At 48.8% G+C, this 22,970-nt stretch overlaps 1 protein-coding gene across 2 annotated transcripts in view; it reads right to left on the reverse strand.

Annotated features, from left to right (window-relative positions):
* Window positions 1-22,970, reverse strand: part of GAS7 (growth arrest specific 7) — a 287,691-nt gene that overhangs the window by 184,902 nt on the left and 79,819 nt on the right. Inside the window, exon 1 of one of the 2 annotated variants that reach the window (XM_073004695.1) lies at window positions 15,063-15,202. The exons of the other annotated variant lie outside the window; for it this stretch is intronic. The gene's annotated coding sequence lies outside the window, so the exon portion shown is untranslated. Of the gene's footprint in view, window positions 1-15,062; window positions 15,203-22,970 lie in introns of those variants that run through there. 2 annotated transcript variants of the gene reach the window in all.

Consider the following 22,970-nt stretch of genomic DNA (forward strand, 5'->3'; position numbering starts at 1 on the left):
CAAACCTTTCTGGCTGGTGAAAAGTTTAAACACCGTCATGCTGTTAAGTGATCCGAGGGCAGCATCTTTCTACCACCCTGGAGTGGTTCTGGCAGGGCACCCTGCACGGGGGGGTGCTGAAAGTGAAGAATGAATTAGATCGCTTCATTTCTCCTCCAATGCACTTTTCTTTGGAGGCGGGGGGAGGGGAGACATTCAACACAATGGGAAAGAGACCCATCTCCGGCAAGGCATAGCCAGATATAACACTGCAAATGTGTGTACATATATAACGCTTTGTTTTGAAAGGGAAGCTGAATCTCTGTGACTTTTGCAAGATTCGTCACCCTGGGTGCAGCACCTAAGCGTCCCAGTCCTTAGGTGCCCTCTGCCCTCGCCTTCTCCCCAAAGCTATACCCTCTCTCCAACCTAATATATTCAAAACCTAAGAGTACAATTAGTTATCTTTCTTCCCAATTCACTTTAAGACTTAAGACTGTGTCAATCTCTAAAAGCATGTAACGGGACAGTGGAGGGACAGAACACTCTTCTCTCCTAATAGGTTCAAGGAATATTCTTAGCTTCTTAGTCCAGTTCCTTAGCACCTACATAGAAGATCAGGAATGGAAAGAGACAATAAAAGAGGAGGTTGAGATCCATCTATTATCCTCCTTGTTAGGAGTGTACAGGCTCAGAAGGAGGAAATGAAAACTTTGGGTTAAAAGAAGACTCAGTGGAATTATTCGGGTTTAAAATATAATTGGAATGAACAATTTACACACGGTTCTTTACATCCTTGACTTTTTGTGGTTGATTTCATTACATTTCTAGCTCAACCTTATCTCCTATTTAGCACAGATGATCAAAAACATGTTGCCGGACACTCAAAGAAATGATCTGTATCTGTTCATCTTGATTTCCTTACCATCTTTCTCCCTTTGTGTGGATTCAAGCACATGGACGCACACAAAGCTCAACACAGAACGCCACTTTCCAGAGGCCTCCTCTCTGCCCCCATTCCTTCAGGTCTCTGTAGCTTCTCTAACACTAACCATCCTGCTTCCATCTCTGCCTGACAGCTACACCGGATCTCTCAAATCCCATCCAGGTGAGAGCAAGGATTCCACCACTACCATATCTTACCAGTTACCACTGTGGGTAGACATTCGTTCTCCTCCCTCAGGTATCAGCTGACTTGGATTTCCTTTGGGCACCACCTCTGCTCCCTTCTCAGCCCAGGTGGTGAGAATGGGGCTGATCCACCTCCCAACCCCCCATCCAGGCTCCACCTGAAAGTTGTTCGGTGACTTTCCTGGTTTTGTTCCCCTCTTCGGAATTACGAAGTTTTTAGAATCAGAAAGATTCTAAAGGCTTTAGAATCAGAAAGTTTTTAGAATGATTCTAAAGTCTTTAGAATCAGAAAGTTTTTATAATCAGAAAGTTTCTAATTCCAAAGCTGGATAAAAAGGGTTTTCTGAGAAGACTGCTAAGCTAGAAAACAAAGCTCAAACAGAGGGATGCAAAGCCTAGAGATGGAGATTTCTGATGACACTGCCTTTGCTTCTTCTATTAGTTATTTGTTGGGTGTAAAAAATTCACCCAAAAACGAGTGACTTCAAACAACAGTCTTTTGGCCGCGTGCAGTGGCTCATGCCTATAATCCCAGCTACTTGGAAGGCTGAGGCAGGAGGATCTCTAGAGCCCAGGAGGTCCAGACCAGTCTGAGCAACATAGCAAGACCCCATCTCAAAAAAACAAAAACAAAAACAAATATGGTCATTTATGGATTCAGTTTCTGGGAAGCAGGTATTCAGGCATGGTTTTCCCAGACTCTGAGCCTTACCCAAGGTCTCGCCCAAGGCTACAGTCAAGATGTCAGCCAGGGCTGTAGTCACTGAAAGTCTCAATCGGAGGAGAAACTGCTCCCAAATTCATTCATGTTGAGGCTGTTGAGGCATTTGTTAGTTCCTTGCCATATGCGTCTCTCCCCAGGACAGCTCACCTCAGAGCCAACCAGCAAGCAGGCAAGAGAAAACAAGCATGGCGGAAGCCATTTCGTTACCTGCTCTGAATGACATTCCATCATGTCTATTGTTAGAAGCAAGTCACTGCGTCCCACCCACACTCACAAGAGTGACCAGGAGGGATTACACAAGAGTGCAGGGATTACACAAGAGTGACCAGGAGGCAGGGAGCACAGAAAGCCATCTTAGAGGCCACCTAACACATCTCTAGAACGGGCTGTACCTACAGCCACATGCCTGTGGTCATTCATTCACGAGGGCCAACAAATCCCTGCACCTCACACATCGTTACTGTCACTCAGCTGGTTTAACTTGGGCTGCCACCACTTAAAATCCGCGGTCCATCAGACTTTACCACAATCCTTGTTATAGTCATGGCTGACTCTTCCAGGCACTCCCTCTCATTGGTTAACGGAAGCATTAGCCCCTGACTTCTATCACTGTTCCCACCATGGGTTTTGGCAAATGGATGCCAGGACCCATCTAAGTTGGCTTCTCAGTTTTTCATGCTCTTTGTGCTTCTGCCTTTGTTCCTGGCCAGGCTACCCGGTACATGGGGCCCTGCCCTCTGACTGCCTTCTTTGAAATTTTCTAAGGGGCCTGGGACCAGCAGAGACCGGCAGAACCATCTAAGCAACTCCCTCTCCATATAGAGCCCGGGCATAAGGTAAACCAGACATCCCAGGGAGCTCTGAATGGTGGGCCTATAGGGCCACTGTTTAGCTCAGAGACTGTGGTATTATATCAATAAATTTTTTTTCAAGGAACAAAACAAACCAGATCTAAGCTGACTGAGTTTTGAAAACTGACTGAATCTGATGAATCTAGAAGAAAGAGTGCCTGTTTAAAAAAAAAAAAAAAAAAAAAAAAAGAATCTTCCCCATTGTTGACCACCGAAATTCAGCCTTCTAATTTAGAGGGGAGCACAAGGTGACCCCTGAATTATGCTATATCAATTCAGCCTAAATTAAGGGTAATTTGTACAAAGAGTCTGGAATTTTCAAGGAGAAGTAATTCCTACTGTCCCAGGCATGAAAATCAGAGTTCCCAGCATAGTAGTCTAATCTCTTAGTCGGCTACCTGACGTGGTATTTCTTTGGTGGGACTATGTAAGATTGAGCAGCACTCTAGGCCTCCTCATGTTGATTTCGAGTGACCCACATTGCTTATATAGACAAGGGCCCGCACGTTCTAGGTGCAGCCCTGCTTCCACACTACCTTGGCTACCTACATCAATGGTCATCCCCTGACCTGGTATTTTAAATCCAGACTTCTCAAGCCTGGATGAACAGCTGAATTACCAGAGGAGATTTTTAAAAGTAGGGTACCCAGGACACACCCTATACCAATTAATTCACAACCTCCATCAAAATCAAAATACCCAGGCCCTGTATTTTGTTTTGGTTTCTGGGTTTTTATGTTCCCCAGATAATTCCAACATTGACAAGACCCATTTGAATGGAGAGCCACAAATCTCAAACAGGCACTCAACTCTTGCTTACTCTGCCCTAAAGGTAAGTTCAACGGGCAAGGAATGAGGCATATCCTGGACATGTTTTAGGAAACTGTGTCTCTTCCTAAACTTCCTGTTGAAGAAGGGCTGTGGAATCTTGATCCTCAAATCAGGAGGCAGGGAGGAACCAGCAGCATTCCTGTCGCCTAGAAGCTTGTTAGAAATGCAGAATCTGCATTTTAACAAATCCTGACCAGACGCAGTGGCTCACACCTATAAACCCAGCATTTTGGGAGGCTGAGGTGGGCAGATTGCTTAGAGGCCAGGAGTTCGAGACCGGCCTGGGCAGCATGGCAAAACCCCTCCTCCACAAAAAAATTCGCCAGGCCTGGTGGTGCACACTTGTGGTCCTAGCTACTTAGGAGGTTGAGATAGGAGAATCACCTGAGCCCGGGGAGTAGAGGCTGCAGTGAGAGCTGTGACTGTAACACCGCACTCCAGTCTGGGTGATAGGGTGAGAATCTGTCTCGAACCAACCAACCAACCTCCAGGTGGCTGGTTTGCACATTCAGATCTGAGAAGCACAGTTCATGCCATCTAGTAACCCTACTCTAGTTGCCCAGTGAGATTGTTTTCCATTTTCCAAAACAACAATGTCATTTCTCAGATGATGGAAAATGTTTTGAATCACACTTCACTTAGGCAAGAGCAATCCGGCCAGGTGCAATGGCTCCCGCCTGTAATCCCAGCACTTTGGGAGGCCGAGGCGGGTGGATCACCTAAGGTCAGGAGTTCAAGAAGAGCCTGGCCAACATGGTGAAACTCCGTCTCCAGCAAAAATACAAAAATTAGCTGGGTGTGGTGGCACACGCCTGTAATCCCGGCTACCAGGGAGGCTGAGACAGAAGAATTGCTTGAACCCGGGAGGCGGAGGTTGCAGTGAGCCAAGATCGTACCACTGCACTCCAGCCTGGGTGACAGAGCAAGGCTGCATCTCAAAAAAAAAAAAAAAAAGGAGCAACCCAATAGTAGCTGCTCATCAACCCACAACCCAAATCCATCCTAGCCACATCAGAGCCCACGCTCGCAGCCTTCCCTCCCACAACAGTAACTCCTCCTACCAAAGGCAACCTACCTGCTTTCTACCTATCAGCACAGAACACCTATCTTTAAATTTAAAAAATTAGAGATAAATATATCCTTTGACCCCAGTTCTCCAGTCCTTTATTCATTTCCTTCTCCTAACAGCAAAAACTTTCACCAAAAATGTTGCCTGTAGTCACGGCTTTGAAGCTCTTACCTCCAATTCCCTCCTTCCCACTCCACTGAGCCTACTCTCCTCAATGTCACCAATGACCTCCATGTTGTCACCAAATCCGAGGGCACTGGTCTCTCTTCTAGAGTCCTTGGCCAGCCAGCAACATTCAGCATCCCCTGTTTCCAGAAACCATGACTGCCCTGGGCTCCTGTGACATCTCCCAGCTTCTCTCAAGTAGTCACCTTTCTGGATCATTCTATGTGTGTTCTTAAATGTCACAGTGCCCAGAGCTCACTCCTGCCCCTCTTTTTTTTTTTTTTGAGACGGAGTCTCATTCTGTCGCCCAGGCTGGAGTGCAGTGGCGTAATCTCCACTCACTGCAAGCTCCGCCTCCCAGGTTCACGCCATTCTCCTGCCTCAGCCTCCCGTGTAGCTGGGACTACAGGCGCCCGCCACCGCGCCGGGCTAATTTTTGTATTTTTAGTAGAGACGGGGTTTCCCCATGTTAGCCAGGATGGTCTTGATCTCCTGACCTCGTGATCCGCCCGTCTCGGCCTCCCAAAGTGCTGGGATTACAGGTGTGAGCCACCGTGCCCGGCCGCCCCTCCTCTTTTCTATCTACTCACTTCCTATAATGGCCTGACCCTGTTCCATAGCTTCAGACATTCTCTATTCTCAGTGACTCTAAATGCATATCTCTAGCCCTGACCTGTCCCAGCTCTCCAGACCCATGGCCACCTGGCTACCTACCATCCCTACACTGATGCTCGAGAGGAATCTAACAAATCTAACGACTCATTTTCTTCACTTCCAAAAACAAAACTAGACCTGCTCTCCATACCCCATTTTAGTAAACGGTACCACCATCCATCCATCCTGTTGCTTACTCCCCAGAATCTAGGATTCTCAAGTCCACACACCTTCCACATCCAGTTCCTCTCCCCTATCAGTTCTATCTCTAAAACATCCTGCTCCGTCCACATTTTCCTTCTCCACTGCTGCCACGCTGATCCCTATATTATTACGATGATCTCCTTGTTCCACTTTTCATCCCCTCCAATTCATTCTCACGTTGCAGCCAGAGGGAACTTATAAAACATTCATCAAATTATGTCAACCTTGTAACTAAAATCATCCCACGGCTTTGCGCTACTCCTAGGAAAAAAAAAAAAACCCAAACCATTTACCCTAATTCATAAAGCAATAAAGCCTGCCTCTGATTACCTCACCTTACACCGTTTTCTGCTCTTCCCCTCCAGCCACCCTGACCTTCTAGCTCTGTGCTGTCTAATGCAGGAGACTCTGGCCACATAAGGCTACTTAAAGTTAAAATTAAATTCATTCAAACTCAAATAGAATGCAAACGTGCCATGCGTATGCCTACCCTGACGCCGCTCGTGACGCCTCTCCCTCTGCTTGCAGCACCTGCCCTGCTTTTAGGGGGAAGCCCCACCTGCTCTTGCTTTCCAGGTGTGGCTCAGGTGGTGACTCCTCCACAAACACGGGCCCCTCCTCTGATCACCAGCACCTGCCTGCAGCCCAGATTTGACTCTTATTCAAACTCAAATAAAATGCAGTTCCTCAGTCTCCCTAGCCATCCTGCAAGTACTCAGAGGTCCCACGTGACTAGTGGCTACCATGTTAGGTGGCACAGGCTTAGAACATCCCCGTCCCTGCAGAAAGTTCTATTGGACTGTGTTGTTCTCGTGTTCCCAGGATGGGGCTGGTCTGATCTTGCGTCACACCTTTGCACTTGCTGTCACCTCTGCCTGGAATGCCGTTCCCCTTCCCCTCCCCATGGCCAGCTGCTTCTTGTCATCCAGACAACAGTGTAAGCGTCCCTGCTCCAGAGAGGCCTTCCCTAAGCTCCCAATCCAAAGAAGCCACCCACTTCCTCCCAATCACACGAGCCCGTGTAACTCTGCAGAGCATGCGCCACTAGCTCAAGCCTTTCTTGTTTGTGTCTGTCGGCTTATTCCCCGACTCTACCCCACCTCTCCACCCCAAAGTATACTCGTGAGATCAGGGACCTGGGTAGTCTTACTACTGCTTTCCAGTTCCTCATCCTGCACCTGCCCGAAGACTCTGCTCAAAAAGTGTTAGTGGATTGCCAGACCATGTCATGTTCGTACTTCCCCTCGAACCTCTCATAACCATCACCTTTTCATCAATGTCCCTGTCACCACCCAGGCGGGGCCTTTATCCACTCCTCCTGAGCAGTACTATAAACAGAATCCTACCCCTGCCCTCCAGCCAACCGTGCAAACATTAGCAGGTTATTCCTGCTAACATGCCTCTTGTCTGATCAACTCCCTGTTCCTCCACCTTCTGGTCCCAAATGGCCTCCACATCCCCAAATGTGCCAATGCGTATTCCTACCTCGGTGCCGCTGGCAAGGCCTCTCCCTCTGCTTGGAGCACCTGCCCTGCTTGTCAGGGGAGGCCACACCTTCTCTTGCCTTCCAGGTGTGGCTCAGGTGGCAGCTCCTCTGCAGACACGGGCCCCTCCTCTGATCTCCAGCACCTGTCTGCAGCCCAGCTGTGGCTCTTACTCAAGAAGTCTCACGTCCCACGTGCAGGCACACAGATCATCCCTGAGACCACGTCTAAAATTCAACAGTCTCAAACTTTGCTGAGGATCAGAATCACCGGGAGGGCTAATGAAGAACACAGAGGTCCAGGCTCACGGAAGCAGGATAGAGTCTGAGTCTCTGCACTTTTTCCACCTTCTTTAGGAGATTTGAGATTTGCATCTTTAGAGCATCAGACCTTCAACATGAACAGCTCAACCTCTTTTCATCCTCCCTCCCACCCACCCACACACCCTTCCTAGCCTCTAAAGATCAATTAACCAATTCCACCGACTCAGAACACCTGGGGAGTGACCGACTAGGCGAATAACCTCCTCTCACACAAGCCTGCTCTTCTTCAATTACTAAAAGGTACCCGCTGTGGTAGGCTTGAAAGTGCTCCCTCCCAAAATATTAACATCTTAATCACCAGAACCTGTGAACATTACCTTATATGGCAAAAGGGACTTTGCAGGGCGTGACTGAGTTAAGGATTTTGAGGTGGGGAGTTATCCTGGATTATCTGGGTAGGTTCTAAATGCAATCACAAGGGTCTAAGAGGAAGACAAGGTCAAAGAAGAAAGAGGCTGATATCCCCCCACTGGGCCGTAAGGTGGTTCTCCTGCCCAGCCCTCCCACCCCCAACCACTGGACTGTGATAAGGTGGTTCCTTATACCAAGCTGGAAACAGGCACCAAGGAAGGAGTTCAAGAGGATGAAAAATGGAAGGAACAGATTCTCCTTGTAAGACTTATTTCTGACTTTGGAACCTTCAAACTATGAGTAAATGAATGTGTTTTAAGTCACTCCATTTGTGGTATTTGTTACAGCAGCAATGGGAAACTAACACACTTCCTCTTACATAACACTACAAGGTGAAGTTCTACGTGTCTGTCTTGCTGGGCCTCCATTAACCTTTATAGGAATGGCCCCAGGTTCAAGAGGCCAAAGATGAGACACAGAGCCAGCCAATGAGACACAGGGTCTTATTAGTGGGAAACTTACATACAGAGTGGTCCAGTGGTGGCAGGCGGGGAAGGAGAAGTAGCTGATATACAGTCCAGTGGGGGGCTGGGCAGGAGAACCACTTTACACACAGTCCAGTGCGGGGCTGGGCAGGGGAACCACCTTATACACAGTCCAGTGGTGGCAGGCTGGGCAGGAACTACCTTACACACAGTCCAGTAGGAGACGTGGCAGGGAAACCGCCTTACACATAGTCCAGTGGGGGGCTGGACAGGAGAACCACCGTACACACAGTCCAGTAGGGGGTTGGGCAGAATCACTTTACCACAGTCCAGTGGAGGGCTTGGCAGAAGAACCACATGGCCCAGTGTAGCCAGCTAGGCAGGAGAACTGCAAGCACTTGCCTAAAGCATGCAGTTTATAGAGCATTTTCACTTTGCACCCTCTCCCTAACAACCTCCACCTGGCCACCTTCATTTAGCCCAAAACAAAGGGCCTTGGTCCTCCATATGGACCTGTGTTCCACTGAACGGGCCAAGGGCTCAGATGTTCCTCATAGATAAGGAATGAATCTCTGAGTTGGCCACTCCCTGATTCTTTAGCATGGAAATCCGCACACGTATTCCGGTGCATCCACCGTACAGGGTCATTCTCAGGGTATGCTTAACTTATTGCTGTCAAGTGCGTCTACCATGCAGTATGATTTTCTATTTAACGTATGCTCCAGTGAGCATTTTCTTTGAGCATCATATAAGTCCTGAAAAAGTTTCAGATTCTGGAGGATTTGTATTTGTATTTACCTCAGATATTTAAAAACTGCACTGCAGAGTAACCAGATAGCATGATGCCCATATAAAAACAGAGACGTAGACCCATGGAACAGAACAGAGAATCCAGAAATAAATCCATGTATTTACAGCCGAGTTTCAACAAAAGCACCAAGCATACACATTGAGGAAAGGACGTCTCTTCAATCAATGGTACTGAGGAAACTGGATATCCATATGCAGAGGAACAAAACTGGGCCCCTAGCTCTCACCATAGACAAAAATCAACTCAAGATGGATTAAAGACTTAAACATAAGACTCGAAACTATAAAACTACTAGAAACAACACTTCAGGACATTGGTCTAGGCAAAGATTTTACAGTTAAGACCTCAAAAGCACAGACAACACAACCAAAAATAGACAAATGGGACCATATTCAACTAAAAAGCTTCTTCAAAGCAAAGGAAACAATCAACAAAGTGAAGAGATAATCTACTGAATGGGAGAGAATATCTGAAAACTATTTATCTGACAAGGGACTAATAGCCAGAATATACAAGGAACTCAACAGTAAAAAAAAAAAAAAAAAAAAGCCCATTAAAAAGTAGGCAAAGGGCATGAATAGACATTCTCAAAAGAATAGACAGTCTCAAAAGAAGACATATAAATGGCCAACAGGTATGTAAAAAAATACGCAACATCACTAATCACCAGGGAAAGTCAAATCAAAACCACAGTGAGCTATCATCTTACCCCAGTTAGAACGGCTATCATTAAAAAGATAAAAAATAGTCAGGTGCGGTGGCTCACGCCTGTAATCCCAGCACTTTGGGAGGCCGAGATGGGCGGATCACGAGGTCAGGAGATCGAGACCATCCTGGCTAACACAGGGAAACCCCGTCTCTACTAAAAATACAAAAAATTACCCAGGAGCCAAGATTGTGCCACTGCACTCCAGCCTGGGCCACAGAGCGAGACTCCGTCTCAAAAAAAAAAGATAAAAAATAACAGATACTGCCAAGGATGAGGAAAAATGGGATCTCTTGTACACTACTGGTGGGAATGCAAACTGATACAGCCACTGTGGAAACCAGTACAGAGGTTTCTCAAAGAAACTAAAATTAGTACTACCATACCGTCCAGTAATCCCACTGCTGGGTATTTATCCAAACAAAAAGAAATCAGGCTATCGAAAGACATCAGGCCGGGTGCAGTGGTTCACGTCTGTAATCCCAGCACTTTAGGAGGCCAAGGCAGATGAATCACCTGAGATCAGGAGTTCAAGACCAACCTGGCCAACATGGCAAAACTCCGTCTCTACTTAAAAATACAAAAATAGGGCCAGGTGCGGTGGCCCACGCCTGTAATCCCAGTGCTTTGGGAGGCAGAGGTGGGTGGATCACGAGGTCAGGAGTTCGAGACTAGCCTGGCCAACATGGTAAAACTCCCTCTATACTAAAAATACAAAAATCAGCTGGGCGTGGTGACAGGCACTTGTAATCCCAGCTATTCGAGAGGATAAGGCAGGAGAATCAGCTGAACCCGGGAGGCGGAGGTTGCAGTAAGCCGAGATCGTGCCATTACACTCCAGCCTGGGCGACAGAGCAAGACTCCGTTTCAAAAAAAAAAGATATCAAAGAGACACCTGTACTCGCATGCTTACCGCAATAGCAAAATTATGGAATCCACCAACGTGTCTATCAATGGACAAGGGAATAAAGAAATGTGGTATATATACACCATGGAATTCTATTCAGCATGAGAAAGAGAGAAATCATGTCATTAGCAGCAACATGAATGGCACTGGAGGTTGTTATGTTAAGTGAAATAAGCCAGGCATAGAAAGACAAAGATCCCATGCTCTCACTGAAATGTGGGAGCTAAAAAAGTTGATCTCATGGAGATGAGAGTAGATAGTTAACTAGAGGCTAGGAGGGGTATGTGGGTAAGAGGGGAGATGAAGAGAGGTTGGTTAATGGGTACAATCATACAGTTAGATAGAAGATATAAGTTCTTTTTTTTTTTAAGAGGGAGTCTCGCTGCGACACCCAGGCTGGAATGCAATGGTGTAATCTTGGCTCAGGGCAACCTCCGCCTCCTGGGCTCAAGCAATTCTCCTGCCTAAGCCTCAGCCCCCCAAGCAGTTGGGACTACAGGTGCGTGTCACCACGTCCAGCTGATTTCTGTATTTTTAGTAGAGACGGGTTTCACCATATTGGCCAGGCTGGTCTTGAACTCCTGACCTCAAGTGATCCACTCGCCTCAGCCTCCCAAAGTGCTGGGATTACAGGCATGAGCCACTGCACCTGGCCAGAAGACATAAGTTCTAATGTTGGACAGCAGAGCAGAGAGATTATAGTTAGCAACAATATATCATATATTTTGGAACAGCTAGAAGAGAGGACTTGAAATGTTCCCAACACACAGCAATGACAGACGCTAAGGTGATGGACATCCCAAATACCCTGACTTATCAATTATTATACATTTTATACATGCAACCAAACATCACACCTACCCCATAGATATGTAAAACATTACGTGTCGATTAAAAAAGAAAAATAACGCAAGATGCTCTACTTAGACAGGGCTAGTTTGCTTTGGTATCCACAATTCGTACATCAGTGCCTGCTGTGTACATCTATGGATATCAAAAGTCCTTAATGGGGCTAGGCGTGGTGGCAGGCACCTGTAATCCTAGCACTTTGGGAGGCTGAGATGGGAGGATCCTTTGAGGTCGGAGTTCGGGACCAGCCTGGTCAACATGGTGAAATCCCATCTCTACTACAAATACAGAAATGGCTCACACCTGTAATCCCAGCACTTTGGGAGGCTGAGGCGGGCAGATCATGAGGACAGAAGATCGAGACCATCCTGGCCAACACAGTGAAACCCCGTCTCTACTAAAAATACAAAATATTAGCTGGGTGTGGTGGCAGGTACCCATAGCCCCAGCTACTCGGGACGCTGAGGCAGGAGAATGGTATGAACCCGGGAGGCGGAGCTTGCAGTGAGCCAAGATTGTGCCACTGCACTCCAGCCTGGGTGACAGAGTGAGATTCCGTCTCAAAATACACACATACACACACACACACACACACGCACACACAGAAATATATTCAGGAGGCTGAGGCAGGAAAATCGCTTGAACCCAGGAGGCAGAGGTTGCAGTGAGCCGAGATCGCGCCACTGCACTCTAGCCTGGTGACAGGGCAAGACTCCGTCTCTAAATAAATAAATAAGTCTTTAAGGGAAGCCTATATTCCAAGTTGGAATTGTGACCCTCCTTGGTGGGTCTGGCAGCCTAACCCCAATTGTGTTTCCAATACGGGAGATTCAGGAGTTCCAAAATTAGACCGGGTCATGGAGCCTGGATATCCTGATGAAAAACTGCTGCCGTGTTTTAACTTGAGGAAACCTAGGCCAGATACACTCTGCTTCTTAGACTCTTATTTTCATGCTAAAAGTGTACAGGTTAGAGCTGTGCTCTCCTGTATGGTCGTCGGTGGGCACATACAGCCCCTCAATATAAATTAATCCAAATGAAAGAACCACTTCCGCAGTCACACCAGCCACATGTTAGTGGCTACTGCATTGGGCATCACAAAGGTAGAACACTGGCATCCTCACAGAGAGTTCTACCGGGCTGTGCTGCCTGAGGGCAGCGCTCCAGGCATTCTTTGCTACAGCTTCACCTCCAGCTCCCTGACTTAGAAAAACCTGGGAGGAGAGAAATGCTGTCACCGCATCGAATTCCACCCTGGATTCATCCTTGAGCAGGTGACCAAAGACACACAGCGAGGGATGCTTTCCAGGGCTATTTGCCCATGTGGGGCTTTTCACTGAAAAGATTCTGTCTTTGGAAAAGTGAGATGCAGAAGACACAGAACACTGGAAAACAAGAGGAAGATTCAGGTAGGAGCAAGGTGGGGCAGATGGAGAGGAGACAGGAGGGCAGCAGGAAAAGATAATAGGAGTAGCATACAGAAAATGGAGTCTAGCCGGGTGTGGTGGCTCAGGCCTGTCATCTCAGCACTTTCAGAGGCTGAGGCGGGTGGATCACCTGAGGTCAGGAGTTCGAGACCAGCCTGACCAACATGGAGAAACCCCATCTCTACTAAAAATACAAAATGAGCCAGGCGTGGTGGCACATACCTGTAATCCCACCTACTCAGGAAGCTGAAGCAGGAGAATCGCTTGAACCTGGGAGGCAGAGGTTGTGGTGAGCTGAGATTGCGCCGGTGCACTGCAGTCTGGGCCGCAAGAGTGAAACTATGTCTCAAACACAAAACAAAAACAAAACAAACAAAAAAAAAAAAAAAAGAAAGAAAGAAAAGAAAAGAGAGAGAAGGAAGAAAGAAGGGAAGGAAGGAAAGAGAGAGAGAAAGAGAAAAGAAATGAAACAAAATGAAAAGAAAAGAAAGGAAAAAAGAAAAGAAAAGAAAAGGGAGTCCAGTAGTGTCATCACAAGTAGAAAATTCAAGTGTTACAAAGGCTTCTTTCCTTAAGATCTGTGTGTTAAACAATCTACTGGCCTGTAGAGAAGCTAAACCAAGTCTACTGAATGATCTGCAAGACAGAGGATCCCCTGAGGGTCCACTCCCTATGGCCCAGGGAAGCAGGGAAGGACCCCATCCACTCGCCGCCTGCAGGGGGGCTGCAATTGAGTGGGGGAGCCATGGGAGAGAAATTCAACAGAAAGCAAAGACCAACTTTTCCATGCAGAAATTTTAAAAATCTGAAAGTGCACGATGCTGGTAAGGCTAAGGGAAAGCAGGCACTCCTACTAGTTGCTAGCAGAAATGTAAGCTAGAACAGTCTTGTTAGAGGCAATCTGGGCCTTTCTATCAAAACTACAAACACATATATTCTTTGCTCCAACCTTTCAACCTCAGCAACTTGCCCTTCAGAGACACTCACCCACGTACGGAATGACGGATATACCAGGCTATCCACAGCAGCAGCAGGTAAAGGTAACAGGGAAAGATTAGAATCAACCTATATGCCCATTGGTGAAATGAGTGGGGCAGGCATTAAACAGGAGGAGGAAGTTCTTTCTATTGACTAAACTCCAATGTATGATTTAACAAAAGCATCAGTAGCAGCAGCAAGGTGTAGAAGTACAGAGGGGACACCTGTGTTCAGAAAAATAATAACTGGGTTAAGGAAAATAAACGGAAACATATTTGGAAATTCCTGGACTACTTCTGGAGGTACCCACAAGAAACTGATCACTTGTTTGCCTCTGCGGTAGGGGACTGAGAGGTTGAGGACAGGAATGGGAGGGAGAATAACTTTTCACTCTACATTTTTTGTACCTTTCAGATATCAGACCTGAGTATACGTTACCTATTCGATAAGTATAAAATTAACAAAGATATACTTTTGGGTATACATATTGAACAAAAATTGTAAATTACACCCCCAAACACACTTCTGTCTCTTTTGTTTCTCAAGATAGGGTCTTGCTATGTTGTCCAGGCTGGAGTGCAGTGGTGTAATCCAAACACACTTCTGTCTCTTTTGTTTCTCAAGATAGGGTCTTGCTATGTTGTCCAGGCTGGAGTGCAGTGGTGTAATCACAGTTCACTGCAGCCTCAACCTCCCGGGCACAAGTGATCCTCCCGCCTCAGCCTCCCAAGCAGCCAGGGCTACAGGCACACACCACCATGCCTGGCTAATTTTTTTTTTTTTTTTTTCACTATTTTTTGTAGAGTTGGAGGTCTCCCTATGTTGCCCAGGCTGATCTCAAACTCCTGGGCTCAAGAAATCCTCCTGCCTCAACCTCCTAAAGTGCTGAGATTACAAGCATGAGCCACCACGCACTTCTTCATCAATGCTACAGTCTCACTGGGAAGGAAGTCAGTGCCTACCAGGTGAGTGGGCCCAGGTTACCAGGGCACACAGCCCTGCGCTCCCAAGAGGCAACAGGCCCCTCATTGCATGCTACCCTGCGATCTGGTTCCTCAGAAGAGGAGTTCCCAAATACCTGGTCCTCTGCAAATCTGAGCTGTAAACAAGCCTTGGAAAGGTACTCCCCTTACCTAAATCCCAGCCTCAGGGTCCCGTTTCTGACTGGGGTGCCACCACCAAAGGCAGGGTATACACAGCCACCACTGAACGATCCTCTGCCCGCTTCTCACTCCAGGGAAGAAAATCAAAGCAGGTCCCATGGCTGCGTCTGATAATCACTATGGACACCACACACAAGCCAGCATCAGGGCTGCGTCCAATTAGCCACCCCCATAACAACGCCATAGTAACAAAGGTAATATTATTGTTCTAAAGAGAAGAGAAAAACCACACACACACACACACACACACACACTGTGTTGTGTGATAGCTTTGAAAGCCACAGAGATCGCATTTTTCCACACCCTACAACTTGTGCCTCTCACTTCCCGACACACAGCTTCCTCAATGAGAAGTTCACAGGCTTGGGGCAATCTCCTCTTCACACCATTCCAAGATGCGTGCCCTTCACAGGAAACTGGCATGAGAACGATTCTCTGGCAAGCCAGGAGTCAGGGCTGCCTCCTTACTCTGCCTCTGCGTCCGGGGCAGGGAGGCTGGCAGGGCTGGGCCAGCTGCAGACGGACAGGCTGAGGGTCATGCTCGAAGCTGTCCTCTGTCTATCTGTCTGTCTGGCTGCCTCTCTGTGCCAGACCCAAGCTGGCGCTGGGGTTTTGGTGGTTGCAGCAATGAGCCACACGCTAATCTCCAGACCTAAATGTGGAAAGCATTAACCCAAATGAAAAGACATAAATCAGGACGGGGGCTTATGGGATGGAGGAAAACAGCTCTTCTCTGAGCGAGAGCCTGGGCTGTTGCACAAGAGCTGAGTGAGTCACCAGCCAGCAGAGGGAAGGACCTGGGACGGAAGGAGGGAGGGGAGCCCCCAGTGGGACTGGCGGGTGCACAGGCGGGGGGAGCGCTGCAAAAACACAGCTGTAGGTTCATAACTAAGCACACTTCATTAGCAGTCTGAAGGAGGTTGGGGGGCAAAGTGTCACCTCCTCCCCAACTCAGGAAGTGTTGCAAAACGTGTCCTCACCAGAGAAGACGGCAGAAAGAAGTGTTCCTAACTGTTCACCCTTTACAGGCTGCAGCTGTGCCCCAGGGAAGCACACCTCAGCACAGAGAAGGTCTCTCTCATCCTTCCTTGCCCCTCCTTGGCAGTGTTCATATTCTTTGGGGGTTCCCTAGCATGAGGTGCCCATTGTGGGCACACAACTCTTGCCCATACTCATTACCATTTCTTGTCTTTTCTTCCTTTCCTTTTTCCAAACTCCCCATCCTCCATACTACTGTTGTTAACAACAAGACATATCCCTTGGTCTCCTCGACCTCTAGTCCCTGGGGAGAACCTCATACCTTCCCTTAAAACTGTGCCCAACTCACCAACCTCCCCAGCCATGACAGATTCCAATGCTCCAATAATCCATGCAAATTCTAAGTACCTTCTACGAGTGAGGCACGCTGTCCCTGGGGGTGGCAGTGGAGAGAAGGAGCTCCCCCAAACAGATCATCCAACCAGGACTTCTGAGACCTGGAAGCTCTAGAAATTCGCTCTGCACCTTGGTGGGAATCCTCACCTCTCCATGTCATCATCAAAATGAGGTTGGGTTGGCCGGCCATGGTGGCTCATGAGCGTAATCCCAGCACTTTGGGAAGACAAGGGAAGTGAATCATTTGAGGTCAGGAGTTCAAGACCAGCCTGGCCAACATGGCCAAACCCCATCTCTACTAAAAATACAAAAATTACCCGAGTGCGGTGGCGTGTGCCTGTGGTCCCAGCTACTCAGGAGACTGAGGCAGGAGAACTGCTTGAACCCGGGAGGCGGGGGTTGCAGTGAGCTGAGATTGGGCCACTGCACTCCAGTCTAGGGGACAGAGTGAAACGCTATCTCAAAAAAAAAAAAAAAAAAAAGTTGGGTTTAGAAATCAACGGGGTCCCTTAGACTCTGACAATACTCATCTGTAAGAAATGCATGGAACAAAATGAATACTCCCTAGAGTACCTGGCTGTTGCAGGGCTTACCCCAGAGAATGCAAGCTGAAGGAGAGTGCCCTGGGCAGAGTGGGTCCCTGCAACTGGCCGGGCTGCTCACAGCCACCAGGTGCGCAGGAAACGTAACCAGCAGATAGCACCGCCCGCATCCTGCCAGGGAAGTCACTTACAGGAGAGCTCCTGGGGGTAGGGAGTGGGTCTGAAGTGGACTTAGAGGACAGCTGGCAGAAAGGATGGGAAGAGAAGGCATTCCATAGCAAGGAATCATTCATTCATATTCATTCATTCATTTATTTGACACGTTTCTTGAACACCTCTTCTACACCAGACACAGGTTTCGATACTGGAATCCATCAGTTAACAAGACAAAGATCCCTGCCTAAGGGAGCTTACATTCTAGCAGGGGAGATACAAAACCCACAGCAAGCCAGACAGACAGGCCAATGATCCAGTTTTGCTGCAAGGTGATAAATGATGGGGAGGGAAAGAAAAAATAGAGCAGAGTAAAGGGGTGGGTCTGCCAGAGTGAGTGAGAGACATAAAGGAGATAAAGGGGTCTATTCATATCCTGAGGCTGCTGTAACAAATTCCCATAAACTAAGGGACTTCAAACAATAAAAATTTATTCTCTTACAGTTCTGGAGGTCAAAAGTCTGAAATGGGTTTCACTGGGCTAACGTCAAGATATCTGCAGGGCTGGCTGGTTCCTCCTGGAGGCTCTAGGAAAGAATCCATTTCTTTGCCTTTCTCAGCTTCTGGAGCCCACCCACATTCCTTGGCTTTCGGCCTCTTCCTCCCATTACTCAGCCTCTTGCTTCCAACATCACATCTCCTAACACTGACTCTGGCCCTCCTGCCTCCCTCTCGTAAGGACCCTTGGCTTACACCGGGCCCACGTGGATAATCCAGGATTATCTCCCCATCTCCAGTCCTCAACTTAATCACACCTGCAAAGTCCCATCTGCCACAGAAGGTAACATATTCACAGGCTCCAGAGATTAGAAGGTAGATATCTTCAGGGGACCATTACTCAGCTCACACAGGGAGTTGGGCTGCAAAGGCCCTGATGAGGAAGCATGCCTGGAACATTTAAAGAAACACCATGGAGGGTGGAGGACAGATGCAGGAGCGACACAGGAGGGAGACGAGCAGGGAGGAGCAGGTGCTGCGGTCAGGACGGTAATGGGGACCCAATTACGTAGCATGTCAGCCACTGTAGGGCTTCCGCAGCTTCACCCTGCCGACATGGGGCACCGCTGGACTGTGGTAAGCAGAAGCACGATGTGATCAGACCTTTCCTGTGAAAACAGCAGACTAGAGGCCAGCAGAGCAGCCAGGAGGCAACTGCAACAGCCCAGCAGCATTGTAGCGGCAGCTGTGGCTCAGTCCAAAACTACAGTGGTGGGGTGGTGAGAAGTGATCCTATGTTTAAAGATCTGTTTTGCAGGAAGGGCCAACCTGCATTGTCAGCATGCTGAATGTGGAATGTGAGAAAGAAAGGGGAGTCAAGGTTTTTGCCTCCAGCGGCTGGAAGGACAAACGAGCCATTTGCTGAGCTATGAGAAGCCACAGTAGCCCAGACCTGGGCTAGGCAACTGCGTCCTGCACAGGATGAGTGAAGATGTCAAGGACGCAGCTGGATCTGCTTGGGTCTGTACTTTTCCCTGAGGGTAACAGCAGCACCACGACCCTGTTGCTCTCCAGGGCGTGGAGACAGCCAAGACCACCCGGGATTACATTTCTAAGTCAGGCACTCGTTGGAAGACAAGATGATAGAGATGGAATAAACAGGGATTTCGCCTGAGCCCTGTTTCTCAGCCAGGCATTTTTTCCACTTCTCACAGCCCATAAGGTGGGAAGGAAGTCATGGGAGCACAGCTAGATTCTGGAATGCAGCCCAACCACAGGCTCGAAATCCTCATCTGTGAACAGCTCCACTCACTACCTGGTCAGCCTCTCCGACCTGTCCTGGGGGCCCTCACTGCCCTGCTAGTCAATTCCAAAAAGCCCTCGTGGGCCGGGCGCAGTGGCTCATGCCTGTGATCCTAACACTTTGGGAGGCCGAGGCTGACGGATCCCTGGAGGTCCGGAGTTTGAGGCCAGCCTGGCCAACATGGCGAAACCCCTCTACTAAAAATACAAAAAATTAGCCGGGCGTGATGGTGGACACCTGTAATCCCAACTATCCGGGAGGCTGAGGCAGGAGAATTACTTGAACCCGGGAGGCAGAGGTTACAGTGAGCCGAGATTGTACCATTCCACTCCAGCCTGGGCGACAGAGTGAGATTCTGTCCCCCAAAAAAAAAAAAAAAAAAATACATTTGTGTATCTCTGAGCTGTCTTAACTTATCAGGGAGGTGGTCCTACCTCAGGGGCCCTGTTAACCATGAGGACCAAGCAGGGCCAGGGCAGGTGACCAGCCTGTGTGGCATCTCCCAGAGGAGGCAAGTGTTCCCCTCCCACTGGACACCAGCACAACGTACACGTGATCACATGGTGACACGCACTACAAGAGGATTCCCAGGGACAGATGGCACTGCTGAGTGCTTCCCGGGCGCTTTCAGCCATTCATTCATTTGACAAATACTTATAGAGCATATACCACGTGCCAGGCTCTGTTTCTAGGTATTTGGGGCGGGGGGCACATCAGTGAAAAAGGCAGAAGGGAAATACACCTTTGCTTTCCTGGAGTGATGGCTCCAGCATGAGGTAGGAACGGGTTATGGGGAGCAGACGCTAAACACAATAAAAAAGTGAATTCTAAAGAATATCAGAAGGTGATGGGGGAAGAGAACATGGTAAGGGGAATCAGAAGTTCAGGGTAGACTGGAGCGTGGGTGGCAATTTTACAGAGTTCAAGATGTTACCCTTGCTAAAGATCTTCCTAGCTCTCCTGCTCACTGTATTGATTTATTCCTTCATTAAGTAGTTGCTTAGTGCTCACCAAGGGCCTGCCCCAGGCCCTTAGTGCTCTCATGAAGCTGACATTTTATTTAAGGAGACAGAGGTTAAGACAACTAATTATAGAAAGGTTATGAAACAGCAGGAGCTCCCTGTCTCAGGGGATTCCTACGACCAAGGCAATCACGACAAAACACGCTCAACAAGCTGGGGGATCCTCCCAAGAGTGTCCTTGATTCTTATTCAAGGTCCAAGGCCCACTTCTCACCTCCTTCCTCTCCCAACACACCACACCCTGAGTTAGTTAAAACTGCTGTCTTCTCAGCTACGGGAAACCACAGCTCAATGGTTTTTCTAGAAGCTGCCCATTGTCCTCAGACCTTGCCTGGTGCCGCCCCAAAGCACCTGCTGGTGTTAGGCCTCCTCAGCTAACTTGACATTCCATGCTTCAGACCCAGCATATCTTCTCTAGAAGCACCAAGCCCAACAAGTGGGTCCTTCAGGCTGTCTTCTCCTCGTAGTGCTGATCCAAGCACCTGCTGGGCGAGTTTGGTTCCTTTTGCCTGACTATGCTCCCGCCCAGAGCCAGGCAGCCTGGGGACAGAGGAAGAGCAGAAGAGGATGTCACACCCAGGCACACCAGGAGGCCAAACCTGTTTGGCAGCTCAAGCCTCTGACCACAAGCTGGCACTCGCTTTCAGAAGTGCTAACCACAGGCAGGACTGCTAATGAGCAGAGCACCAAGGCTTTTCCTGCAGGGAAGAAATGCAAGGCTGGCCTTCATGCGTGTCCCCCACGACAATCCCCGGGCTCTGGACCCGCCCATCTCTTCCCACTCCATATCCAGCTGGAAGTGCTGGTCCAGGTCCCAGTAGAAGACACAGCTACCAAGAGAAGGTGCGGCCCCCAGGAGCCAGGCCAGCCACCGGCCACCTCCCTCCATTCTTGCAGAAATGGTTCCGCTCTCATCTTCCTCCAAAGTTGGGAGGATTTGAGAGCAGCCAGAGCGTTAGCTGTGGAGGATGGGGGGGCCACTGCCTTTCCTCCTGGTTCCTCTACTGAGTCTCCCACAAATGGTTCCACGAGACCAGGACTCAATCCTAAGAGTATGAGTAGAAGGTCTGTTCTCAAAAACACAGTGAAGGGAGGCCAAGGCAGGTGGATCACCTGAGGTCAGGAGATCAAGACCAGCCTGGCCAACATGGTGAAACCCCATCTCTACTAAAAATACCAAAACTAGCCAGGCATGGTGGCAGGTGCCTGTAATCCCAGCTACTCAGGGGGCTGAGGCAGGAGGATCGCTTGAACCCGGGAGGCGGAGGTTGCAGTGAGCCAAGATCGTGCCATCGCACTCCAGCCTGGGGGACAAGAGTGAGACTTTGTCTCAAAAAAAAAAAAAAAGCACAGTAAAGATTCTCAGGAGAGCTGCTCAGGAGCCTCCACACTTCAACAGCTTCCCACATGGGCAGCTGGGGGAGAGGAAGGGCACCCACCGAAAGGGCAGGCAGCTAGGGAGAAGGAGGGTAGAGAATAGCAGCTACGGCACCTGTCCCCACCCCTTCTCTCATTCTTTGTCACCATTTCCTTCCTTTACAAGTGCCACATGAAAGCAAAAGGCCCACTGAAACCCCCAACTGGGCATGCAGATGAGTCTCGGATGGGAGTAGTGGCAGAGCTGCAGGGGCTGCGACAGTCCTCCATCTCCTCTTTACTGGCTGGGGTGCAAAAGATTGGAATATATACAGCGGCCAGTGGTGAAGAACTTGGGCTGTAGGCCAGGCACAGTGGCTCGCGCCTGTAATCCCAACACTTTGAGAGGCTGAGGCGGGTGGATCACCCGAGGTCAGGAGTGTGAGACCAGCCTGGCCAACATGGTGAAACCCCATCTCTACTAAAAATACAAAAATTAGCCCAGCGTGGTGGCGTGCACCTGTAGTCCCAGTGACTTGAGAGGCTGAGGCATGAGAATCGCTTGAAGCCGGGAGGTGGAGATTGCAGTGAGCCGAGATCACGCCATTGCACTCCAGCCTAGGCAACAGAGCAAGACAGTGCCTCGAAAAAAAAAAAAAAAGAACTTGGGCTCTGGAGAGAGATGGCCGGGTTCTGCTACTCACTGGCTGGGTGACGCTGGGGAAATTATTAAACATCTTCGTGCCTCAGTTTCCCCATGTGTAAAACAGACATAAGAATACTACTTACAGGTCTATTGTGAGGACTAAATGAGGGAATGAAGGTCCAGTGCTTAGGCCAGTGTCTGGAAAATCATATTATGTAAATGCTATCTATTATTATTAAATGCTCCTGAATCAACAGATCTGTTTTTAAATATTCTCTCCACCCATAAAACGATATGCTCACCTGTGGGTTGAGGAAATAAGTAAAAGCATGGAGTATTGAAGATGTAACCTCAGACCACACAGCATGCTTCCCTGTTCCCCATCAACCTCTCCCTTGGGCTTCCCCAGCCCCATGCCTCCCAACCAAGTCTCAGAAACTCACAAGATTCCTGGGTGCCACCAGCACCCCAGCATGGAATGCACCCCCTCCCACAGTCATCTCAGAAACCACTGAGACCAGTTCTCATAGGGGACTTTGGAAGGCAGTGGGCCCAGGCCACCTAGAGCCTCCAAAAACACGTGCCTCACCTCCAACAAGGGCACTGAGGCACAATCCAAAGGCCAGCCCTACAACTTCCACACTCAAACAGCACACACCAAGGCCCAGAATGGTATCAGCACCATCACCAAGGAGGTGTAAACAGAGGGAGGACACAACTCAGTCCTCCTCATACAGTGTGACCTGCGTCTCCTGAAAGCACACTTTCATCTGTGCACACCAGTGGTACCCATGCAGGAGATGATGCTTCGGAAACTCCTAAGGCCCCCAAACCGGCCAGCCCGTGTGTTTTCATTCATCCTTCCCTCCCACTGAGGGGTTGCAAACAGAGCTTTGTCTTTAGCCAGTGGCCATGCCAGGATGTTCTAGAAACCCTCATCCTTCCTCTCCCTCCCAGACACGGGCACACTGAGATCGAGACCCA

Source organism: Chlorocebus sabaeus, chromosome 16 (genome assembly GCF_047675955.1).
Source record: "Chlorocebus sabaeus isolate Y175 chromosome 16, mChlSab1.0.hap1, whole genome shotgun sequence".
Lineage (NCBI taxonomy): Eukaryota > Metazoa > Chordata > Mammalia > Primates > Cercopithecidae > Chlorocebus > Chlorocebus sabaeus.